The following is a 23,291-nucleotide window of genomic DNA, read 5'->3' as shown; positions in this document are numbered from 1 at the left end:
AGAGGCTAGAAGCTTTAGGCACCTTTGCAGGGCAGAATCTCTTGAATGCCCAGGGTGCCCAAGAGACTGCCTGCAAGCAACTCGCCTCTGAGTGTTCAAATGCAAGGATTGGATGTTCCGTGTTACTCCCTAATTTGGAGTCAAAACTTTTGGGCTGTTGGCAGGGCCCTTATGAAAGAAAAGCAAAACAATTTTATCACATCAAACTCTTAAATCTGTGGAGATTCTGAGAGGGCCTACTTATAGCTCCCTACCCTCTGGAATCGGGTATGGGCACAGATATCCAGAATTTTAGCTCCCAGTATCTAGGCCCCCAGATAGCCTGTACTGAAGACAAGCTCATGCAACAGAATGTGTAGGCCCAACAAATGGTAGATGACTTCTCTACTGTGTTTGCTGCCTGGGCAGCGGAAACCCACCTTATCTTGTAGCACATCCAAACTGAACCTGGACATTGTGTCTGGGAGACCCAGTGGCCTCTTCCACAGAATATGAAGCAGGAATTCCAATCCATGCTGTACCTTGGGGTGATTAAAGACTCACATGTAGACTAGATGAATCCAGTCATGTTGACCCCCTAAAATGGATGGCACCACCCGATTGGGCATTAACATTAGAAAAGTCAATGCCATCGCAAAGTTTGATGCATACACCATGTCATGCATTGATGAGCAGTTGGATGAGGCCAAATATATTGCCACCCTAAACCTTAAAAAGAGATAGTGGCAGATCCTATTCACTCCAGAGTCTTGAGAAAAAGCCTCCTTTGGCACCCCTTACACCCAATATCTGCTCTGGACCATGATGCTTGGTCTACACAGAACTCCAGCAACATTGAAATGGCTAATGGACCTGGTCCTCTGGCTCCACATCAGTTATTCCAGGGCCTACCTTGACAATATAACCTAGATGAACCTTCTGTGGAAAACCATATTCAGAGAGTAGTTATCAGTGGTTCACAAATTGGAAGAGTGGGGTTCTGTAGGGATCTGTCCTGGGACCAGTTATATTTGATATCTTCATAAATGGCACAGAGATTACACATATAAAGTTTGTGAATGATAACAAGCTGGGAAGGATTGCAAGTACTTTGGAGGACAGAATTAGAATTCAAAATGATCTTGACAAACTGAAGAAATGGTCTGAAATAAATAGGATGAAATTAAATAAGGACAACTGCAAAGTATTACCTTTATGAAAGAACAATCAGTTTCACAAATACAAAATGGGAAATGACTGCCTAGGAAAGAGTACTGCAGAAAAGGATCTGGGAGTTGTAGCGGATCACAAACTAAATATGAGTTAACAATGTAAGACTGTTGCAAAAAAGGGGAACATCATTCTGTGATGTATTAGCAGAAGTGTTGTAAGCAAGACACAAGAAGTAATTATTCCACTCAACACCACTCATAAGGCCTCAAATGGAGTATGGTGTCCAGCTCTGGGCACCACACTTCAGGAATGATGTGGACAAAGTGGAGAAAGTCCAGAGGAGAGCAACAAAAGTGATTAAAGGTCTAGAAAACATGAAAAAAACCAACTGAATTTGTTTAGCCTAGAGAAGAGAAGACTGAGGGGGGACATGATAACAGACTTATAAGATAAGTGTAAAAGGTCATTATAAAGAGGAGGGTGATAAATTGTTCTCCCTATACTCTGAGGACAGGACAAGAAGTAATGGACTTAAATTGCAGCAGGAGAGATTTAGGTTAGACATTAGGAAAACTTTCCTAATTGTAAGGGTAGTTAAGCATTGGAACAAATTACCTAGGGAGCCTGCAGAATCTCTATCATTGGAGGCTTTTAAGAATGTATTAGACAAACAGCTCTCAGGGATTGTCTGGATAATACTTTGTCCTGCCTCAGTGCAGCAGACTGGACTAGATGACCTATCAAGGTCCCTTTAAGTTGTACATTTCTATGGTTCTATAATATTTTGGTGTATATCCAGAAATGGGAGGCCCACCCGAAGCAGGTCTTCTGAAGAGGAGGGACTAACAGCAAATATCACAAAATGCAGCATAGGCAAAGACATAACTACTTACCTTGGTTATACATTGGGGAAGGCTCTGGTACAACCTCTAGTAAACAAGATCCAGGCTTTAATGGACTGAGTTCAAAGAAACAGGTATGCCCATTTTGGGGGCTAGTGGTACACAACCACTGTTTTGTATTGGTGTCCTCGTCTAATGTGGCCCCTCTCACCCATCAGCTCTAGGGCAGTACCTCAAGGAAGATCCATTGGATGGCCTTTCAGATGCCAAAAGTTCACCTATGTTGGGAGCCTGTTTTATACAACCCAGACTTCACCATGAAATTCCTCCTACACACTGATGCTTCTGAAATTTGTGGGTGGCTGTCTTGTCCCAGGTGGTCAATGGTGAGACATCCTGTCCTTCACCTAGAGAAAGTGCCTTCACAAGAGAAAGTGCCTACTCTATTACAGAAAAAGAGGGCTTAGCAGTGACATGGGCCATGGAGAATTTCTGATATTACCTTATGAGCAATGAATTCACCCTGGTTACAGATAATGCTCTTCTATGATGGCTCCATGCCATGAAGAACACTAACCTTCTATTCATGAGGTGGTACCTGTCTCTCCATCCCTTCTTGTTCCATGTCCAGCATAGGGGTGGGAGTGCTCACTGAAATGTGAACCTTTTCTCTCAAGAAGGAGGGGAGCTGGAGAGGGAGAGAAGTGTCCAAGGCAGGATCCTGAGGGGGAAGATATATGAAGGGGCATATAGGCACCACTCTGACAATGAGAAGGTTAAGGAGAATCTGGTCCTGCCCCACTTCATCTGCAGCTAATGTAAGTTGTGGAGAGGGGAGTTAAAAGGAAGAGATCCAGCCCAGTTCAGGGCTGACCATAAAGGAGAGCAGTTCTCTTCTTCTCTTGATGGGAAAGAAGCGTGGCTGCATCCCAGAGACTAATCTAGCTTGCCAGCGGGATAAATCCGTGTTAGAAAGGATGACTAGATCCTGGACATTTGGTGGAAGTGTGGACTGTTTGGAACCAAACCTGGAATAGAAGGGCAGGGTCCCACTCAAGCTTTGTCAGACAATTCTGTTTTTTTGGTGTCTGATTTACTTTGGACCGTAATACTCCAGAAGAGGTAGGACTGAAGTATGCCTTGGGTGGAGGACAATGACAATGACGTACTGGTGGAGACCTGCAGCATGGTGAGTTGTGCCCAGACGTGTCTCAAAGGGATGCCGCAGGAGCAATCTAATGAATGCAGCAGTGCTTTGAAGTCTATTTGAGCTTCAAAGGTAAACTGAAAGTGAGTTTATGCCACTGGCACATGAAATCAGACAAACCTATATATTCACTCATCCAGAACTTGTCCCTTAACAATTGGTTAGGTTTAACTTTGGAAATAAAGCCACAATCTTTCAAAGAAATACACATTTAACTTTCAGCATATGAATAGTCCCATCAATTGAAAATGATATTGGAAATTAATTTGGAATTTTCAATCCAATTAGTTACATAAGATTTCCAACAATAGAGAAACATTGCTTGGCTCCCTTATATTTTTTTAATATAACTTCAAAAAAACATTTTAACACATAAGTCCCCTGCAATATGAACATGACCTATTATGTACCTCTTCATTCTTCTGATGTCTTGTCCTTCTGTTAACACACTATAAGTCCTCCTGCTCCACCGTATGAATTGTTTTGGGATCAGGGTGGGTCATGTCATCCCCTCTGAAGATGCGGATCTTATTGATCCATAAATCATTTGGCAGGGGATGCTGTAAGAGTGGAACAAATCAAGTGCAGCGTTCTCCTACCTCGTAGGTCAAGGTCATCACCTCTAATAATGAGCCTAGATGGGAGTCTCTGAGTACACTATTAGCACTCTCAGTGGTTTGGCCTCTACAGTCCTTTGCACTGCAACTGCAGAAAATTCACAGAATGAGTTAACACTGTTTTTTGAAGAGTTCCCTTATAAGCCTTCTGCCTGAAGGCCCAGTGTGACCAATAGCAGATAGTTCTTGTGCTAAAGTTTAACTGCAAAGATATTTTGTGCAGTGTTAGATTTTTTTCATATTCTCTCATATGCTGATGCTTCAGGTCAGTTTGATCAGCTCATTATAGAGGGTGGGGGAAAGCACACCAATTGCAAAGTATGATCATAATTCATCATAAAGTAGGTTGCACCTATTTACATCATTTTACCTGCTTACTTAATTTAAGCACATGCTTTTATAAGTTGGATTGTATATCATGTGCCTGTTTCACAATGACATTTCCAGGTGCAAATGGAGATAAAGGCAACTAATTAGGTATGTGCCTATTTTCATAAAAGTAATTAACCATAATTAGAGGTTTTTAATACTTGCAGATTGAATGCTTTCAGGTGGCATTTTTACAGAACTTTATCTTTGTAGAAATAATTTCTACTTGAATTCTAAAAGAAAAATGAAATGTCACTAGAAAACTGCTCTTGCAACTTTTGTTGTCATTGAAAATATGGTCTGTAGCAATACTATGCCACATTGGGCTGCGATCACACAAGCTACGCAAGGATAGCCCTGGACAGGTCAGCGTTTAGATGGGAGAACTGCAAGAAAAACTCAGATAGTGTAGGAGGTGGTGTCAGTGATTCATTAGGTCACATTCATCTCTCGCTGAGTCAGTGCCCCAGGATACTGTTAAGGACTGTGGAGATGAGGTACTGTCTTTTTTATCAGATGTCAAGCTAAACTCATAATGATTTGTGGTCCTTAATGATGTGATGGCACTTCTCAGAAGAACATAGGTGTTATTTTTTGCTATCCCTGGCCAAATTTCAACATGAGTAAGTACATTCTACCCACCAAATTCTGCTTGCTGTTTCAATTGAAGATTACATTCCCCATTTAGGAAAGGAAATAAACTGTTGTACAGAATTGCTCTGCACAGTTGAACACCTGCCATTTTCCACACCATTTCAGTGGTGAATGAAGTGAATCCATCAGAAAGCCACTACCTATACAAATTTTTATTTATTTATTTTGTGTTTGTATGTGTGTCCTTTGTAAAGGCAGGGAAAGGATTGATTTGAGGTTTTTCCTACCTTCTTATATTTATTTTTATTATAGAAGGCATAGAATAGAGATAATTAATAAATCATATGAATATTATTAATAATAATACTGCCCAAGTTCCTATGCAGCTCTTTTCATCAACAAATCTCCAAGTGCTTTCCAAAGAAGGTGAGTATCAGCACCATAGGCTTAGATTAATGATGGAAGACAAGCTGAAAGAAGTGAGCCTGGAGAACAGATTTGAAATGGAAGAAAGCAAGATCATTTGATAGACAGGAGGAGAGGGACTGCTTAGGATGAGAAAAACACAGAATAATGAGAGAGAGAGAGAGAGAGAGAGAGAGTATCAGATAAAGGAAGCTGTGAGGAGAGAGGAACTGGCAGGAAAGTGGGAGGATGAGGAGGCAGGAGCTGAGGTTCAGGGCAGGGCATAGCTCCATAGAAGTGAAGGTGAGGAGTTTGATCTGCCTAAGTGCCAATCTGAGTACTAAAGAACAGTTCTCAGGGCTTTTTAATTAAACAGAATTTTGTGTTTCTTGAAGATAAGTAAATAGCATAAAGATGGGAGGAAAGTGCATGAATTTAGTATGCCCCAAGAGGACAACATTCAAAGCTAAAGTGTTCTAGGTAATAAATAGATGTCAATCATTTTTAAGTTCACTTTATTGATCCCTCCCTTCCACACACATAGCCTTGAGTTCTGAGAGCACAATGAACAGTTATGTACAACATATGTTGGGTTTATTGAGTTGGGAATATATGAATGTATCAAACAATAACCTCCAACTTTTTCTACCCTTCATTCCACAGCATACAGGATGTGAGTGTGAACAGTATTATAACACTGTGTTAGTTCAGTTTTACACAAATGTAATACCATTAATTATTATATTATGCTTGCTTCACTCAGTGGGGTCGGCAGCACAGACCCACAGAGCATGTGTGGTTGGTACAACTTTTACAAATTGGCTAGCCAGGCTTGACATTCTTGGTTTGAAAACAGAGTTTTCCTTCTTTGAGGTGGACTGCCTGCCACAGATGATGAGTCCCACTTGCCCTACAAAGGCAGAGGGAAGTGAAGAGACTTGCCCAAAGTTACCCAGAAGACCAGTGGTGAAACAAGGAATAAAAAAACGGTGTCCCAAGCCTGTATCCTCGCCACTGTACCATGCTGCCTTATATTAATTAAATTATATTTTACTGTCAATTTTATTGCCAGGTATTCAAAAATCATGACTTGGGTCCCAGAAAAGAAAGGATATTGGGGTTAAAATATAAGATTTTTAACATAACAAATTTAGGACCTTTTTTTTTTGATTTGTTTGAGCCTTTAAAGGTCATATTGTTAATATTGACTTTTTAAAAATATGAAATTGACTTTTTAAAAATATGAAAGCTGAAAGTCTGCTTTAATCACTAGATTCCAGGAGCTGTTACTTTAAGAAGAATACCAGAGATCATAGATTCACTATAAAATCATGAAAACTGGCAACATTGTATTATTAAAATATATTCTAATTGTTGTGAACACCACTACTTGATTGTAAACTGTTTCCTGTTGCTCCTAATTACTTCTTCAACTTCCTCCACCACTTAAAATTCTAAATCATCCTAATAAGTATAATGGATAGTGGACTTTTCTGCTTATTATATTACAATTTTATCGAAGAAAAAGTGCAATGATTACCCTATTCTTAATTTCAACAATGAAAAACAAAACCTGCTTCTTTCAAAAGGTTTTATGATGCCTTTTTTACCTTGAAGGTTTTTTTAAAGTAAAATATTTTTAAAATCTAAAACTTTAAAAAATAAACCAGAGTAAAGGACTCAAAATATTCAGAAGGGCTTTTCAGTGTAAAACAATACAATACATTTTGACAGGGAGAGAAGAAGGGGTGAATAAGAGACATGCAAAACATTTGTAATGAAACCAGAAAACTAGGAACATTTCTGATGTTGGATATCATTAAAAGCACAAAACTTGGCTCCATTTTAGTGGAAGGTTCACCAAAATCTGAAAAATATTCAGGAAAAGTGGATGCCAGACCATTATCACTTTCCTTTGCATGGGATCCACAACCCATCTTAAAGAGTCCAGTGATCTTTAACCAATCACCTTTGATGTAATTAGTCCTTTCTGTGAGGTTGGTGCTGTAAAAAATGAAGGTGGGAGAGTAGGCCAGCTGGACTCCTCCTAGGTCTGAGATAATCAATGGTGGCTAAGTGAACCACCTCCATTTTTTCTGCACTCCATTCCTTGGAAGGATCTTTTTTGGAGAATGCAAAAACCTCCTTGCCTTCAATTTGTCAGCAGTGGGGTGACTCAGATATTTCTTCCCAGCCGCTTTACCTCATCTGGGGAATGAAATGACAAAGATGACCCAATATTATTAGTTAATTTCTAGAACAGAGATTCCCTATTATCAAAGTGCATCTCAGACCCCAGAAACTGATCAAATGAATGGACGGAGCAAGCCAGCTGATCACCTACCAGAGAGTCCAGTGAAGTGGAGTTAGCTGATCTCCCCAAAATTTTTGATAATGTGAGTACAGTTTGTAGCTGATAACCTGGGTAAATAGCTGAAAGACATAGAATCATAAACTTTCAGGGTTGGAAGGGACATCAGGAGGTCATCTAGTCCAACTCCCTGCTCAAATCAGGACCAATCCCCAACTAAATCTTCCCAGCCAGGGCTTTATCAAGCCTGACCTTAAAAATCTCTAAGGAAGGAGATTCCACCACCTCCCTAGGTAACCCATTCCAGTGCTTCACCACCCTCCTAGTGAAAATGTTTTTTCCTAATATCCAACCTAAACCTCCCACACTGCAACTTGAGACCATTACTCCTTGTTCTGTCATCTGGTACAACTGAGAACAGTCTAGATCTATCCTCTTTGGAACCCCCTTTCAGGTAGTTGAAAGCAGCTATCAAATCCCCCTTCATTCTTCTCTTCTGCAGACTAAACAATCCCAGTTCCCTCAGCCTCTCCTCATAAGTCATGTGTTCCAGCCCCTTAATCATTTTTGTTGCCCTCCGCTGTACTCTCTCCAATTTTTCCACATCCTTCTAGTAGTGTGGGGCCCAAAACTAGACACAGTACTCCAGATGAGGCCTCACCAATGTCAAATAGGGGGGAATGATCATGTCCCTCGATCTGCTGGCAATACCCCTACTTATGCAGCCCAAAATGTCATTAGCCTTCTTGGCAACAAGGGCACACTGTTGACTCATATCCAGCTTCTCGTCCACTGTAACCACTAGGTCCTTTTCTGCAGAACTGCTGCCTAGCCATTCGGTCCCTAGTCTGTAACAGTGAATGGGATTCTTCCATCCTAAGTGCAGGACTTATCCTTGTTGAACCTCATCAGATTTCTTTTGGCCCAATTCTCTAATTTGTCTAGGTCCCTCTGTATCCTATCCCTAACTTCCAGCATATCTACCACTCCTCCCAGTTTAGTGTCATCTGCAAACTTGCTGAGAGTGCAGTCCACGCCATCCTCCAGATCATTAATGAAGATATTGTACAAAACCGGCCCCAGGACCGACCCTTGGGGCACTCCACTTGATACCGGCTGCCAACTAGACATGGAGCCATTGATCACTACCCATTGAGCCCAGCGATCTAGCCAGCTTTCTATCCACCTTATAGTCCATTCCTCCAGCCCATACTTCTTTAACTTGATGGCAAGCACACTGTGAGAGATCATATCAAAAGCTTTGCTAAAGTCAAGGAATAACATGTCCACTGCTTTCCCCCCATCCACAGACCCAGTTATCTCATCATAGAAAGCAATTAGGTTAGTCAGGCATGACTTGCCCTTGGTGAATCCATGCTGACTGTTCCTGATCACTTTCCTCTCCTCTAAGTGATTCAGAATTGATTCCTTGAGGACCTGAAAGAATGTAAGCCCTTAAGGCACTGGGCTTAGAGAAGAAGGAACATGAAGGTGGTTCAAAGCTTTGAGTAGAACAAATGAAATTTAATTGGTTTAGAGCCAAAACTGTGCACCCCCACCCCATCCTTTGTTGTGCATTCAGACCTGCAGGCTGAGGGACAGTCACCAGGACAGTCTACTTGTTCGGCTGACAGGGATCCTGAAAGCCCTGACCAGAATAGGGGCATAATCAGGGACTAGATGGAGCACTAAATTATGCTGAAGTGAATTAAGTCAGACTGAGCAGAAAACGTATTCTTTTCTGCACTGTCGGTCAGTTAGACTCAGGTATCTGGCCCCCAAATCCATTTTTCAACCAGGGGTATTGTCACTGTTATGACTTTCCACAATGGATGTTGCTAGCATTTCCTTGTCTTAGGGTAGGGGACCCTGGACATGACTTTTCTCTGTTTAATCCATTCAATTTCCTTTTGAGAAGATACTTCCATGAAATCACAATCCAGCATAAACCAAAGTGGTTGGACAATTTCATGAGACACCTTGATTCACCTTGAGTTAACTTAATTCAGACTCTAGGCTTGTCTACACTACCGCTTAAGTCAATGTAATTTATGTCAGAGGTGTGAAAAAAAAACATTCCCCTGAGTGACATAAGTTATGTCGACTTAAAGCAATGTCTACACCACACTATGTCTGCAGGAGACACTCTCCCACCAATATAGCTTCTGCCTCTCATTGAGGTGGAGTAATCATGTTTGCATGAGAGTGCTCTCTGTAGCACGTCTTCACCAGATGTGCTACATCAGCATTGCTGTATTGATGCAGCGGCACCAAGGTTGCGCAGTAGTAAAGGCAAGCCCTCTCTGTGTGCGTTATATAGGGGTTAACAAAAAGATTTGTATTTTAGCATGATCTCCCAGGCAGTGTGTAATGCATTTCTGGATTTAAATTTAGCCATTATTTCTTGTAAAATTACTTTATGATTTTGCAGGGGATAGAAAATTAGAATTGTGAGAGTGTGAGCAATACAATGGGAATAATTTACTCAAAATCTTCTCCCTGGAAACTTGGATTTCTCCAGGCTAGGATATCTGTTATCTTCTTGAGTGATCACAGCAATGGATTGCAGCATCATAGTCTTGAGGAGTTGTGAATTCTCGAATGCTGCTGATAGTATCTCAGTGCTTGCTAAGTGCAAAACAGCTATTATTTGTTCCTAACCAACTGAAAAATTTAGAAAGGCCCAGGCATGTCTTAAATGCCAGTATCATAACAAAGAAGACTCTTCCTTAAACAACAGTTCTAAAACCTAATCTATTTTTCACACATACCTACAAAAATCTAAAATGCACAATTCTAATCAGATTTGCTGAGTTTTCAGACTAAAACATTTTCCTTGAAAGGTGAACACAAACAACTTTGTAATTTAAAATCCCGGATATCATTAGTCCCAGTAGCATCTGTGATTTCTTCAGGGAGGGTTTAATCAGTTTGTTGTGACATAGTACCAGGAATTCAATTGTGATTGATCACTACTGCTCCAGAATTGGCCAGAAGGGAGCCTAAGCAAATCATTTTAGTAGTGCCTCTGAGCTGCAGAACCTCAGACTATGAAAGGTTTCCAGAAGCTCGCAGAAATATCGCCATGCTACAAGGATGGATTCTGACAACTCTTTCAATGCTGCTTTTAGTGCTGTCATTGGGAATTGCCCTGTCCTGTTACCCAATGCACTGGTTGTGAGACCAGTACTTTTAAGTCCTGCTACTGTGTGGAGGGCGGAATTTACCAGTTCTCTGAAGATAAATACTGTTGGAGCTGATGAAAAAATGGCAATTGACTTTCATGAAAAATTTTGAAGTATTGTTTTTTTTCTTTATTCCAAACCTATGGAAATGAATGCTTTATAAATACCTAGAGAGAGAGAGAGAGAGAGAGAGAGAGAGAGAGAGAGAGGACAGAATAGGGGAACAGGATGAACTGATCAAAAGAGTACTGTAAAAATAAGGAGAGATTAAAGAAGAATCTGGTTATGCTGAGAGGAGGATAAGACACTGATGGGAAAGGACCTCAGAAGGCGTGGGCAGTTTTGTTAATAAAAATATTTTCTATTCTAAGTTGAAATGTCACCCAGAACTAGATCTGGGCCAACTTTTTCATCCTAGCCCTTTTTTCATTGAAAAAATGCAGACACTGAAACACTTTGTGTCAATTTTGCTGAATTGTATCAGTAAAAAAAAAACCTAAAAAATCCCTAAAAATAATAAATTCTGAATATATTGAAATGTTTTGTTTTGACATTTTGAAACAAAACATTTTGATTTTGTTTAATTTGAAATGAGTTTTTGTCCCATTTCAGGTTCAACAAAACGTTTAGTTCAATCCAAACCAATTTTTTCTTTACTTTTTGATTCACCTAACATTTTGATAACTTTGTTTTCTAGGCAACCTAAAAAGATGTTGTTGTTTTTTATTTTGGGGGATTTTTTATTCACACAGCTATACCCAAGACATTTAACCAGAAGTGAGAAATATTTTCAATTTGATTTCTCCCTCCTCAGATTTAACAAAAAAAACAAAAGTTTAAGGGAATTTCATTTGGCTACATCTTTTTTGTATGGGAAGGATTCTGCTCTTTCAGAAGTGTCAATACTACTTCTTCAGATACTACTGAAGAGCAATAGATTGGCTAGTCACTTCCCTGCAACCATTGTAGGTAAAACTGGATTTTCTGTATTCAAGACATGAAAATAAGTCAATGTTCTGCTTGCAGATTTTACTTCTGGAAACACTTTATTCTGAAATTTCAATAGCTGGTGAAGTTTTGTTAATTTATTCAATAGCTACTCTGAAGCAAATACTCTAAAGTAATCACTAATCAATCCTGTTTCTTGATTTCAAATTCCCATTTTTCTTCTTTCCCAGAATAATCATGCAGTGATTTTAGGTTCTTGATGTTACCATGACATTGGTCACACTGAATTTATTGTTTGCTTCACTTATTCAAAACCAGATTCTATTTTAACTTAGATTTCATTTACATTCTATCTTTCTATTCTTGTTATATTCATGGTATTCCAAATCTGAGCTGTGTTGCTTAGAATTTATTCACCAGGTAAGTTAATAATATTGTTTGTGCTCCTCGATTGGATGAGTAACTGTTAGGATCAGGTTTTGGAGAGAATGCTCTTGCTCAAGAAATTGTAAAAATTGCTTTTTGTGAGTGCAAGCATAAAATTCCCTTTCTGAGAATATTTGTGCTAATAAGTACACAGCAATTCCTGAGAAGAAAACACAATCCTGCCACAAATATGGCTCAATCAAATTCATCTTTAAATTCAAATGAATATTTTGCATTATGGTCCTTATCGAAGCCCACAGAAGTCATTGGGAGTCTATCGATTTCAATGGGCTTTCGATTAGGCTGTATATACTCAGATCTATTAAGTATAAATGATGTACCTAAAGTCTCTAGGCAGTTTCAGTTAGATATCATGTGCTGCGTAATTTTGAAGGATTTTGGACTCCTCTGAGATAAAAAGAGATAGGCAAATATAACCCTCATAATATTATTACTGTTGATTTATTTGGGGGTGAGCCTGTTATTGGAGGCTTTTGGGAATTTCTTAAAGTGACATAGATGTTTCAATGAACAGCACCAGAGAGAATGCACATGGTTGATACGCATTAGATGATTGATATGAAAGAGACAGATCTCAGGATAGGCCAGTGGCAAAGAATGGTTTCTTATGGAATTTGGATAAGTCAGAGCAGAAGATAGGTGGAGTCTGGAGGTAACTTGACTAGCATGGGGTCTGGGAAAAGAAATTCCTGGGATTATAACACTGGGACCAAAAGAACAGAGGCAAACAGAGATGGAAAAGATGTGACAATGTACGGGGAGACTTTGGCAAACCAGTAAAGCGCTTGAAACCACTATGGCTTATTGTTAAAGGCGGCCTAGTCAGCAAGCTGTAAATTGGCCATTCGGCAATCTCAGCTTGACCAAGGCAGGAGGAGAGAGGGTTTTGGGTGCCACAGAAAGGGTAGCTTGACCCCGCATCCTTCCTGATAAGAATTGTGTTGAAATTGCTGAGACATGCTGTAATCGGTTGAGCCAGGGCTCGACCCTCCTGAGGGCAGGAGGGGAGCCACACCGACTCACTACACATGCATTTTAAAAGAGTAGGATATGCCCCAGGAATGTCTATTGGGGTCTCAAGACTGCAAACTCTGGAAAAACCCACACCTGGTTAATCAATAATCAGAAGGAACCTCTTGCTTGATGATTGAAACTCCTTGCTTAACAAGGTGTCTTTAAGGGACATGTCATTCTATTACTAATGTATAAATAAGAGGGAAAAGGCTTGAGATGGGCGGGGACTCTTTGGGATTGGTCTCTCCCTCTGGATGCATCTTGTGTTCCCCACCGGCAGATGGGCTGCCACTGTGCCACTTGAGAGCCACACTCAGCTTTGGTAATTATCAAGGGTTGGGGGTGTTTTACTAATTTTGTTGCGGACGTGTGTAAGTGCTTGAGACTAAGTAAAGGTTTAGCTTTAAGTGAAAGTGAAAGCACTCTCGTGTTGTCCTGTTTGTGTCAGCCATCTATCAGTTGGATGGCCATGTCTCCCCTGATTTATCTCCTGACACCTCCTCACACAGAGTAAAAGTTACCAAGAGCTTTGGGTTGCAAGAACCCCAGGTAACAACAAGGGAGATATAATAATAAAAAGGAAGAAACTGAAAGGGAGTGTTTCTGGCAGCTGACAGAAAGACTGGCAACAGGAGAGAGCACATGGAAGCTCAGGCTGGCAGAGAGGGAAAGCAAAAATGATTAGCTCTTGGCATAGGATAGAGAAACTTAGCCTGTCATCTGAGAGTGAACTGGCAGAGAAAGAGAGACTTTGGGTTTACAACACCAAGCAGGGCCTGCTGCCTGGAGGTATGAATAGGAGACAGAAAGAGTTAGAGGCATGGACAGATTCAGGGAGAGCTGAGGAGAAAGATCTGAAGCCTGGAGTTAAAAAAAATATATATATGCACATAGGAATGAAGTAAGACAAGTCTATTGTTATATAATGAGCAGCAGGAAAGCTGTTTGATCTGGAGTAGAGAGAGAACAGGAGAGAGACTATAGATCCCTAAAAGAGAGTCAGTAACCTAGTGAGAGAAAGAGTGGGAGAGAGAGAGAGAGAGAGAGAGAGAGAGTGCTGAGAGGAAAGAAGTGAGATAAAGAGAGACATGGGGAAGTTTGAAGAATGTTAAATAGGAAGCTGGAGAGGTCACTGAAGCAGAAAGAGACAGGGAAATGGCGCCAGTGGAAAGCTGGGCAGCTGAGACTAGGAAAAGCCAAGAGATGCAGTCTGGAACCAGGCAATGAGACAGATGGGACCCTGAAAGTAGAGAGAAAACAAAGGTCAAAAAGCATGAAGGCACACAGCCCCAGACAAACTGTTCAGCAAAGAGTCTGCCAGGCTAAAAATCTCACAATAGCCGCGCTCCACAATTGTAGCTGAGAAAAGGAAGAGAATGGCAAGTACAACAACAAAACATTTTATAATTCCACTGCTCTGTAGTGTAACATACAGTATGAATAGCAAAATGCTACTCAGATAGCTTTGAGAATACATTATAATCATACACTTTTCAGCTCATTCAAATCAGTTACATCACATCCACGCTTCATAAATGCACAGTCCCCTCAGTACTTGGAAGGTTAATTTTCTTGAGCCATCTACGTTTTTATTATTACTATTATTTTAATATATGAGCCAGAGTAATTGGTTTATACCTCCCATGAGCACCAGAGACATATTAAAATAAGTGTCATACATACAAATAGCGTGACTTGGATTACTTCCAAAATTAGCTGGACTGAGGGTATAAACGTATCTACATGACTTGCTGTTCTCACAGAGAGTCTTTGTGTACATGATTTTAGTGCCAAACATTATGGCACTTTGCTACTGAACCATGACATATACCTTTGCTGTTTGAATGAAGTGAATTCTAAGAAGCATCGATCCTAAGTGCCACAGTTTTATTTTGAGAAAAGTACTGAGAAGGTTGAAGTGACTTTTGCAAACATTTTATAAAGACAGGAAAGCTGAAATTCCAATTATATTTGCTGCCCCCTTTACTACTACTGCATAATGAGACAAACAGTTCCAGCTGCTTGAACTACCAGCTCTGCTTCTTTCCTCAACCAGCAAATTTTGACACTTACAGGTCACGTGCTGTGGTTGCTTGATTTATTTAGAGGGGCAGTCTCACTTTATTAAACACTTTAACATTTCAGAACTCTCACCTTTTCCCCAGCTAGCCACTGAGTATGTACTCGGGGCATGTGTGTGGGAGGGGGATTGCGTTGTAATGGTACTCAGCTAACCACCACAGCAACACTGCTATTGTTAATGGCCTAACCTGAGAAGAGCTAACATGTCTATCCACCCATGCCAGGAAGCAGTTGTGTAGACATACCCTTAGATTATTCTCAGATGCGAATGCACTTTACTCAACTCTCTGTCACTTAACCCTCTGTCAATCATTCCTCCTGGAAAATGGAGGAAAACAAAGAAACAGAAGAAAACAATATCTTTCTCAGGTGGTATCAGATCATAATTTTCTTCCTTCTCCCTGCAGTCACTTATCCATTAAGTACTTTAAAATAAAAGACCCTTGTGATCTTATAGGCTTCATTCTGTGCTGTAACCATTAGACTTCATTGTTCCATGGAATTTAATCAGTACAAAGTGGGTAATTTCCCTTTTTCTTGTGTTTCACAAAAAACAAGGCTGTTTCTGCTATTCTTTGGCTTGTTTTTCAGCATAATCTTCAGAAAATGACTTTTCTCTCATCACATCATACTGTATTCAGGTAACTAAGTGTATTTCTTTTGAAGATAAAATCTGTTGGGGATAGTCTGAGAATACTATGAGGCATAACTCTATGTATATCATGGTGACAGGTTTCAGAGTGGTAGCCATGTTAGTCTGTATCAGCAAAAAGAACAAGGAGTACTTGTGGCACCTTGGAGACCGCTAAAACCCACTTAATCGGATGCATGCGGTGGAAAATACAGTAGGAAGATAGAATAACCCTGGTCGGAGTTCTAAGAGTGTGTCTGTGCAGATTTCTTCCTGTGCTTTTTCAGGGAGTTTCTTGAGAAAATGATGCTTAAGAAACCTCAGCCTGGACCAGTCCACACAAGAGATCCACTTCCTTGACACTACAGTGCTAATAAGTGATGGTCACATAAACACCACCCTATACCGGAAACCTACTGACAGCTATACTTACCTACATGCCTCCAGCTTTCATTCAGACCACATCACACGATCCATTGTCTACCGTCAAGCTGTAAGATACAACTGCATTTGCTCCAATCTCTCAGACAGAGACATTCACCTATAAGATCTCTATCAAGTGTTCTTAAAACTACAATACCCTCCTTCTGAAATGAAGAAACAGATTGACAGAACCAGAAGAATACCCAGAAATCACCTACTCCAGCACAGGCCCAACAAAGAAAGTAACAGAACACCACTAGCCATCACTTACAGCCCCCAACTAAAACCTCTCCAGCGCATAATCAAGGATCTACAACCTATCCTGAAGGATGATCCCTCACTCTCACAGATCTTGGGAGACAGGCCAGTCCTCGCTTACAGACAGCCCCCCGCCCATCCTGAAGCAAATACTCACCAGCAACTACACACCACGCAACTGAAACACTAACCCAGGAACCAATACCAGCAACAAATCCCATTGGCAACTCTGTCCACATATCTATTCAAGGGACACCATCATAGGACCTAATCACATCAGCCATGCCGTCAGAGGCTCATTCACCTGCACATCTACCAATGTGATATATGCCATCATGTGCCAGCAATGCCTCTCTGCCATGTACATTGGCCAAACTGGACAGTCTCTATGCAAAAGAATAAATGTACACAAATCAGAGGTCAAGAATTATAACATTCAAAAACCAGTAGGAGAACACTTCAACCTCCCTGGTCACTCAATTACAGACCTAAAAGTCGCAATTCTCCAACAAAAAAACTTCAAAAACAGACTCCAGCGAGAAACTGCAAAATTGGAATTAATTTGCAAACTGGACACCATTAAATTAGGCTTGAAAAAGACTGGGAGTGGATGGGTCATTACACAAAGTAAAGAACTATTTCGCCATGCTAATTTTCCCCTACTGTTACTCAAACCTTCTTATCAACTGTTGGAAATGGGCCATCCTGATTATCACTACAAAAGTTTTTTTCCTCCTGCTGCTAATAGCCCACCTTAATTGATTAGTCTTGTTATAGTTGGAATGGCAACACCCATTTTTTCATGTTCTCTGTGTGTATGTGTATCTATCTATCTATCTATCTATATCTATATCTATATATATCTTCCTACTATATTTTCCACTGCATGCATCCGATGAAGTGGGTCCTAGCCCACGAAAGCTTATGCCCAAATAAATTTGTTAGTCTCTCAGGTGCCACAAGTACTCCTTGTTCTTTAAGTTTATCATGAAGCTTGTAATTTCTTGCTTCCAGTTCTTCATTTCAACATGTATAGCTCCAAGCATTTTTGCCACAGCCAGAAAGAAATGCAAACTTGATATATTGGCTTCCTCCAATGTGGCTGTAGGACAAAGAGTCCTCCAGTTTTCCCTTAGCCTTTTTTTTCAGAAAAGACCCACTCTTCTTTTTTTAATTAATTTTAATTAAAGCACCACAAAGATTTTTTTTTCTCTGTGGTGCTATAATTAAAATCCTTAAGTGCATTTTTCAGTCACTAATCAGGTTTACATATTCTTTGTTGAAGGTAGTTTCTACTGCCTGCTACTTCCAATCACTATCTTGATTTACTGGGCATTAGGTAACTCACACTGGTGAAAGATAAAACTAATTTTCTTGTATGATGTTTTATCTTGTCTAAGTCTGTGATCCTGGGCAGCGCTCCCCGTCCCCATGTACAGTAACTTGTAGGATTGGGGGAGGCGAAGTGGGTAGCTGCTGTTTTGTCAGAACCTGCCCTGTGCTTAATCTTTATAAAAACCTTACAATCTTTATGTTGTTTTTTTTTTTTTGGCAGAGTGGATACCTAGAGTTCTTCTCTCTGATATTTAAAAAAGAGATGTGTATGTTTTATCAGAGAGCTAGGTATGAAAAGTTGTTGTGAAGAAAAGAAAATATACTTCTTGGAAGCATTTTAAGCTCAAAGTGCCTGCAGCAGTAGAACTGGGACATCAGAGCAGCCTCATATTTACAAACTATTTTAATTTTTTTTCCTGGAACATTTTTTTCTGCAAACATTTTGGTGTCTTGTCTAGTTGGCCCCTTGGAAGCCTTACTACCTGATACTTCATTGCATGCATCTGAAGTGATTTATATCTTGATTCAGGAAGACACTTAAGCACAAGTGTAACTTTAAGGAGATGAGTAGTCCTACTGACATCAATTAAAATTAATTAATTAAAATTAAAGCACATGTTTGCTAACCTGGGACTCCAGAGATTGGGGCTTAGTACTCTGCTGGGCCACAGATGTCTTGCATGGCCTTAGGCAAGTCACTTAGTTCCCCATCTGTGAGATGGGGATAATAGCTATTCCTTACCTCTCAGGGGTGCTGTGAGGGTTAAGGACATTCAAGATTGTGAGGTGCTTATATGTATAGCAACAGGGGCCCTATAAGTACCTAAGATAGATACTGGATTGGGGCCTTAGGCCAGGACAAAATAACTGTAAATGGCACCAGAGCAGAAGGACAATGTTTTACACTTCATATTCATGTTGTCCTGCTGTAAATAATAACAGAAGGTACAGAGCAGTTGAGAATCGTGCAAAGACTTAATGTACATTCTTAACTTTATACAAGTCTCAGTGGGACTTCTCGCTCTGCATAAAGTTAAACATGTGTATAAGTGTCTGTAGGTTTGTAACCATGAAGAATATTAACAGGAGAAGACAACTTCTTTTTATGCTATAAACCAACTTTGTCTTTGGATAATCTTTAAATATATATATATATTTGTGATGAATTAAAGATTATCCAAAGAAAAAGTTGGTTTCTATCATGAAAAGAAGTTGTCTTCTCTTTCTCCTATATATATATAAAGAAATACCTCTAAAATACTTGCTTGGGCAAAAGAACTACAAAACTAGCTCTTTGCCAATATATCTTAATAATGAATTTTTTCAATACATAAAAATGAAATCACATGAATTTTTATAGACAGATTTAGCATATTCATTTGGACTTTGAGAAATAAACTGAATTTGTGTGTCTGCTTCAAGCTATTTGTTATCTGAATAATGGTTTGTGAATCATACTCAGATCAGCCTGATTCTCCATTGCTGTGCCTGTGGTGTAGTTATATAGACAAGTGCAAAGTAAAATGTAAAATACTGCCATTATAAGGGCATATCTGATGATGTTCGTCCATCATTTTTCGAAGAAGACCTTGACATCTAGCAGGTTGTAAGCTGTCCACAGTGTGTCCGCAGGTGGCTGGCAAGGCCAATACGGGCACGGAATGTTCTGCCACATGTCAGGCAGACATGCGTGGGCACCACTGTTACAGCATTTGCAGCTCTAGCTTTACGAAGTGCTCGCTTCTCTTGTGCTATAGTTATCCTTCTGGCTTCAGATGTCTGGCAGCCTTGATGGATCAGCGTACGCCATGTCGATCGATCTTGTGCCAAGATTTCCCAGGAGGTGATGTCGATATCCAGGGACTTAAGAGAGGCTTTCAGCGTGTCTTTGTATCACTTCTTTTGTCCCCCGTGCGATCGCTTTCCTTGAGACAGCTCACCATAGAAGAGCTGTTTGGGGATGCGATAGTCTGGCATCCTTACAACATGGCCTGCCCAGCGTGTCTGGGCTTTCATGAGCAGAGTGTAAACTGACGGCAGGCCTGCTCTAGAGAGGACTTCTGTATCTGGCACCTTATCCTGCCACCGGATCCTCAGAAGTCTGCGGAGGCAAGTCATATGGAAGTGGTTCAGCTGCCTAACATGCCTCCTGTATACAGTCCAACTCTCACTGCCATACATCAGGGTAGTTAGCACTACTGCTCGGTAGACTTTAAGCTTTGTAGCAAGGCTTATTCCACGGCGGTCCCACACGTTGGTCAGCAGTCTGCCAAATGCAGAACTTGCCTTGGCGATTCTAACATTGCAATCAGAGGTGTGATTGCAGCTATGGTAGACATACCTGCACTAGCTTTAATCTAGCTAGCAAAGCTAAAAATAGAAGTGAAGACAGAGAGTCACGGAGCTAAGTGCAGACAAGCAACGCAAGTATGTACCCGTATGTTCCTGGTGGCCTTGTACAGACTTCACTGGAGCCCATGCCACCACATCGTCATTGCTATTTGTACCCACACAAGCTAAATGAAATTTAGTCTGGGTATGGCTAGTGAGTTACCATCACACCTCCAATTGCACTGTAGAAATACACTGATTTGATTACATATGTGTAAGGCAATGGAGCTCGGCATTTTTTTCTAATAGAACTTATTTTGTGAATTATTATTAACATTGTTGTGTATTCTCCCCAATATAATTATTGTTCTTTTATACTTTATATATTTTGTCACAGTTGATTATGGGCTTTGTGACTGACTTTTAAATTTAAAAACAAAACTAGAGAAAGGAAATGTAAGGATGACAATGAGCACATTTTAAAGTATACTCACGATCATATATATTCCTCTGCAATTTAATATGTAGGTACAGAATATCAAAGTAAGGAAAAAACGTGATTTTCAATTGCACCATTATAAATTACAGGCCAGATCTTTAGGTGATATAAATTGCAGGAGCTTCACTGACTTCAGCGGATGCCAATTTATGCCAGCGTCAGGACTTGAGTCATGCTGGAATGCTGTGAAATGTCATCCAAATTTTTTCGGGGGTGTTCCGGTAGTTCCGGAAGTACTGGAAATACATTCTGGTATTTCTTTTTTTAGGACTTGGTCACCAATCAATGTGCCTTTGTAGAAAAGCTTTCAAGAAGAGGAGTAAGTGAGCACTGATAATATTTGTTATTGTTGAAACATTTTGTAAGTATATTGAACATCTTCATTGTGCTAGATCCTTTCTTGAAAAAAACCTACTCATGAAAAAATGACCTTGAATTAAGGATGTCATTTCACTGCACAGAACTAGAAAGCTTGTAGCTTTCCAGGAAGCTCAAAACTAAGTGTTGCCTTTTGAGGTTATATTACAATTATCGTAACTGCATGCAAATATATATATTAATTCAATGGCATGACTGTTTTTATGGACTTTTATGGTGTGTGACTGATATTATTGCTTCATGTTTATCATAAAGCTCTTGCGTATCACATAGATCCACATTCACAAATCATCTGTCATTAATGACCTGAATTCTTTTCTTAAGGATGCCATCAGGTGAGACCCATTTGTCGTAAGCTGTGATTTTTGCTCCAGCTAAGCTTTCCTGGAATAGACCTGCAAGTATGAACATGGCAGTGAACCATTTTGAATAGCTCCGTGAATAATTTGTTAGGCAGCAATTTTAAAGCTTTCATAGCTCTAATATAAATTTTAAATGAATTTTGGTAAACATATCAAGGTTATGCCAAAGTTAATGCATTTTTTAGCAAATAATCCTACCTTCCTGAACAGAGCATCGCATGTTGGAAATGGAATGAGAAATCAGCTCTGCACTTTACTCCTTGTTGTTCCTTATGTACAATATAGCATAATAAATTATATTAGCGTCAGGAGAAAAATGATTCAGTAAGTTTTGAACAGGCCAAATTATACCTGTCCACTGATTTGTAGAGAAAACTGGGCAAAATATATCCAAACATCTCCCGCAGTTCATGTGTTGAAATTTGTGGTTTGCAAATGACATACAATAGTCCAGAGGTAATATCCTCAAGTTGGTGCAAGTCAGTATACATCCATGTATTCAAAGGGGCATATCCCTATTGGCAACTTCCACCAGCTGAGTATCTAGCGCTATTTAAAAAAAAAAAAAAAAAGATAATCAGGCTCCTTACAGTCAATGCACAGTGCAAATATGGATTCAGGACAGGAATCTTAAAGATGACCTGAAAAAGAAAAGAAAAATTGGACTTTTGCCATTTTTGCATCTTTATGATACATAAAGTGCTTTTGACAGGTTTTTAAACACACACACACACACACACACACACACACACACACACACACACACACACCTTTTCTACTTGCTTTTTACCCTAAAAATTCAGCTCATGTCCAACCTGAAAGACTCTCTAGTGGCTGAAGAACTAATGAAATTGTGATCCCATAAGACACTGAGGTCCAAATCCTCCTTAACTTAAACCATTATTTTAAACTGATTTAAAGGAACACAAACCCCTGTGTGGATACTCTTATTTCAGTTTAAGATTGACTTATTTTAATTTAGCTTAAACTGATTCCTAATTGATGGAAGAAAGACTGAAAAAAAAAGCCTAGTTTAAATGGAAATAAAGGATTCACACAACCTTTTGCTCTGGTTTAATTAGAACACTTTAAAATAATACATTTAGTTAAACTGGTGCCATTTTCTTAGTTAAATGTGAGTTTGGACTTGATGTTCCTGTTATTTCTAAGATTGAAAAAGAACAGGCAGGATAAAAATTCAGGCCTTTTTTTGTATATCATGAAGAATTGAAAACGGCACAATATTTTGTTAGTCACCTTTACAATAGTCAATTTATGGAAAGTCTACACCAGGGGTCGGCAACCTCTGGCATGCGGCTCGCCAGGGTAAGCACCCTGTCAGGCCAGAACAGTTTGTTTACCTGCCGCGTCGGCAGGTTCGGCGGACCACAGCTCCCACTGGCCGTGGTTCGCTGTCCCATGCCAATGGGTGCTGCGGGAAGCAGTGCGGGCCGAGGGATGTGCTGGCCACGGCTTCCCACCACCCCCATTGGCCTGGGACGGTGAACCGCGGCCAGTGGGAGCCACGGTCCGCCGAACCTGCCAATGCGGCAGGAAAACAATCTGGCCTGACCCGCCAGGGTGCTTACCCTGGCAAGCCGCATGCCAGAGGTTGCCGACCCCTGGTCTACACTAAAACTAAGAAACCCAAAAGTGAAAATTATAGACTTCTTGGTATACTATAAAATAAAGTAACAATCAAAATAACCAAGCACACCAAATTTAACCAAGCATATTGACATAGTCCCCAGTGCTGCAAACACTTAAGCATATACTTAACTTTACAGATATGAGTCATCAGTTACACTGAAGTTAAAGGGTCTCTTTCTCATCTGCACTAAGGCCCCTTTATACCACCACTGACTTCAATCAGCCCAGGATTAACTCTAGCAGTGTAAAGG

The sequence above is a fragment of the Mauremys mutica genome, chromosome 1, assembly GCF_020497125.1.
Source record: "Mauremys mutica isolate MM-2020 ecotype Southern chromosome 1, ASM2049712v1, whole genome shotgun sequence".
Lineage (NCBI taxonomy): Eukaryota > Metazoa > Chordata > Testudines > Geoemydidae > Mauremys > Mauremys mutica.
This window is presented reverse-complemented; position numbering follows the sequence as displayed.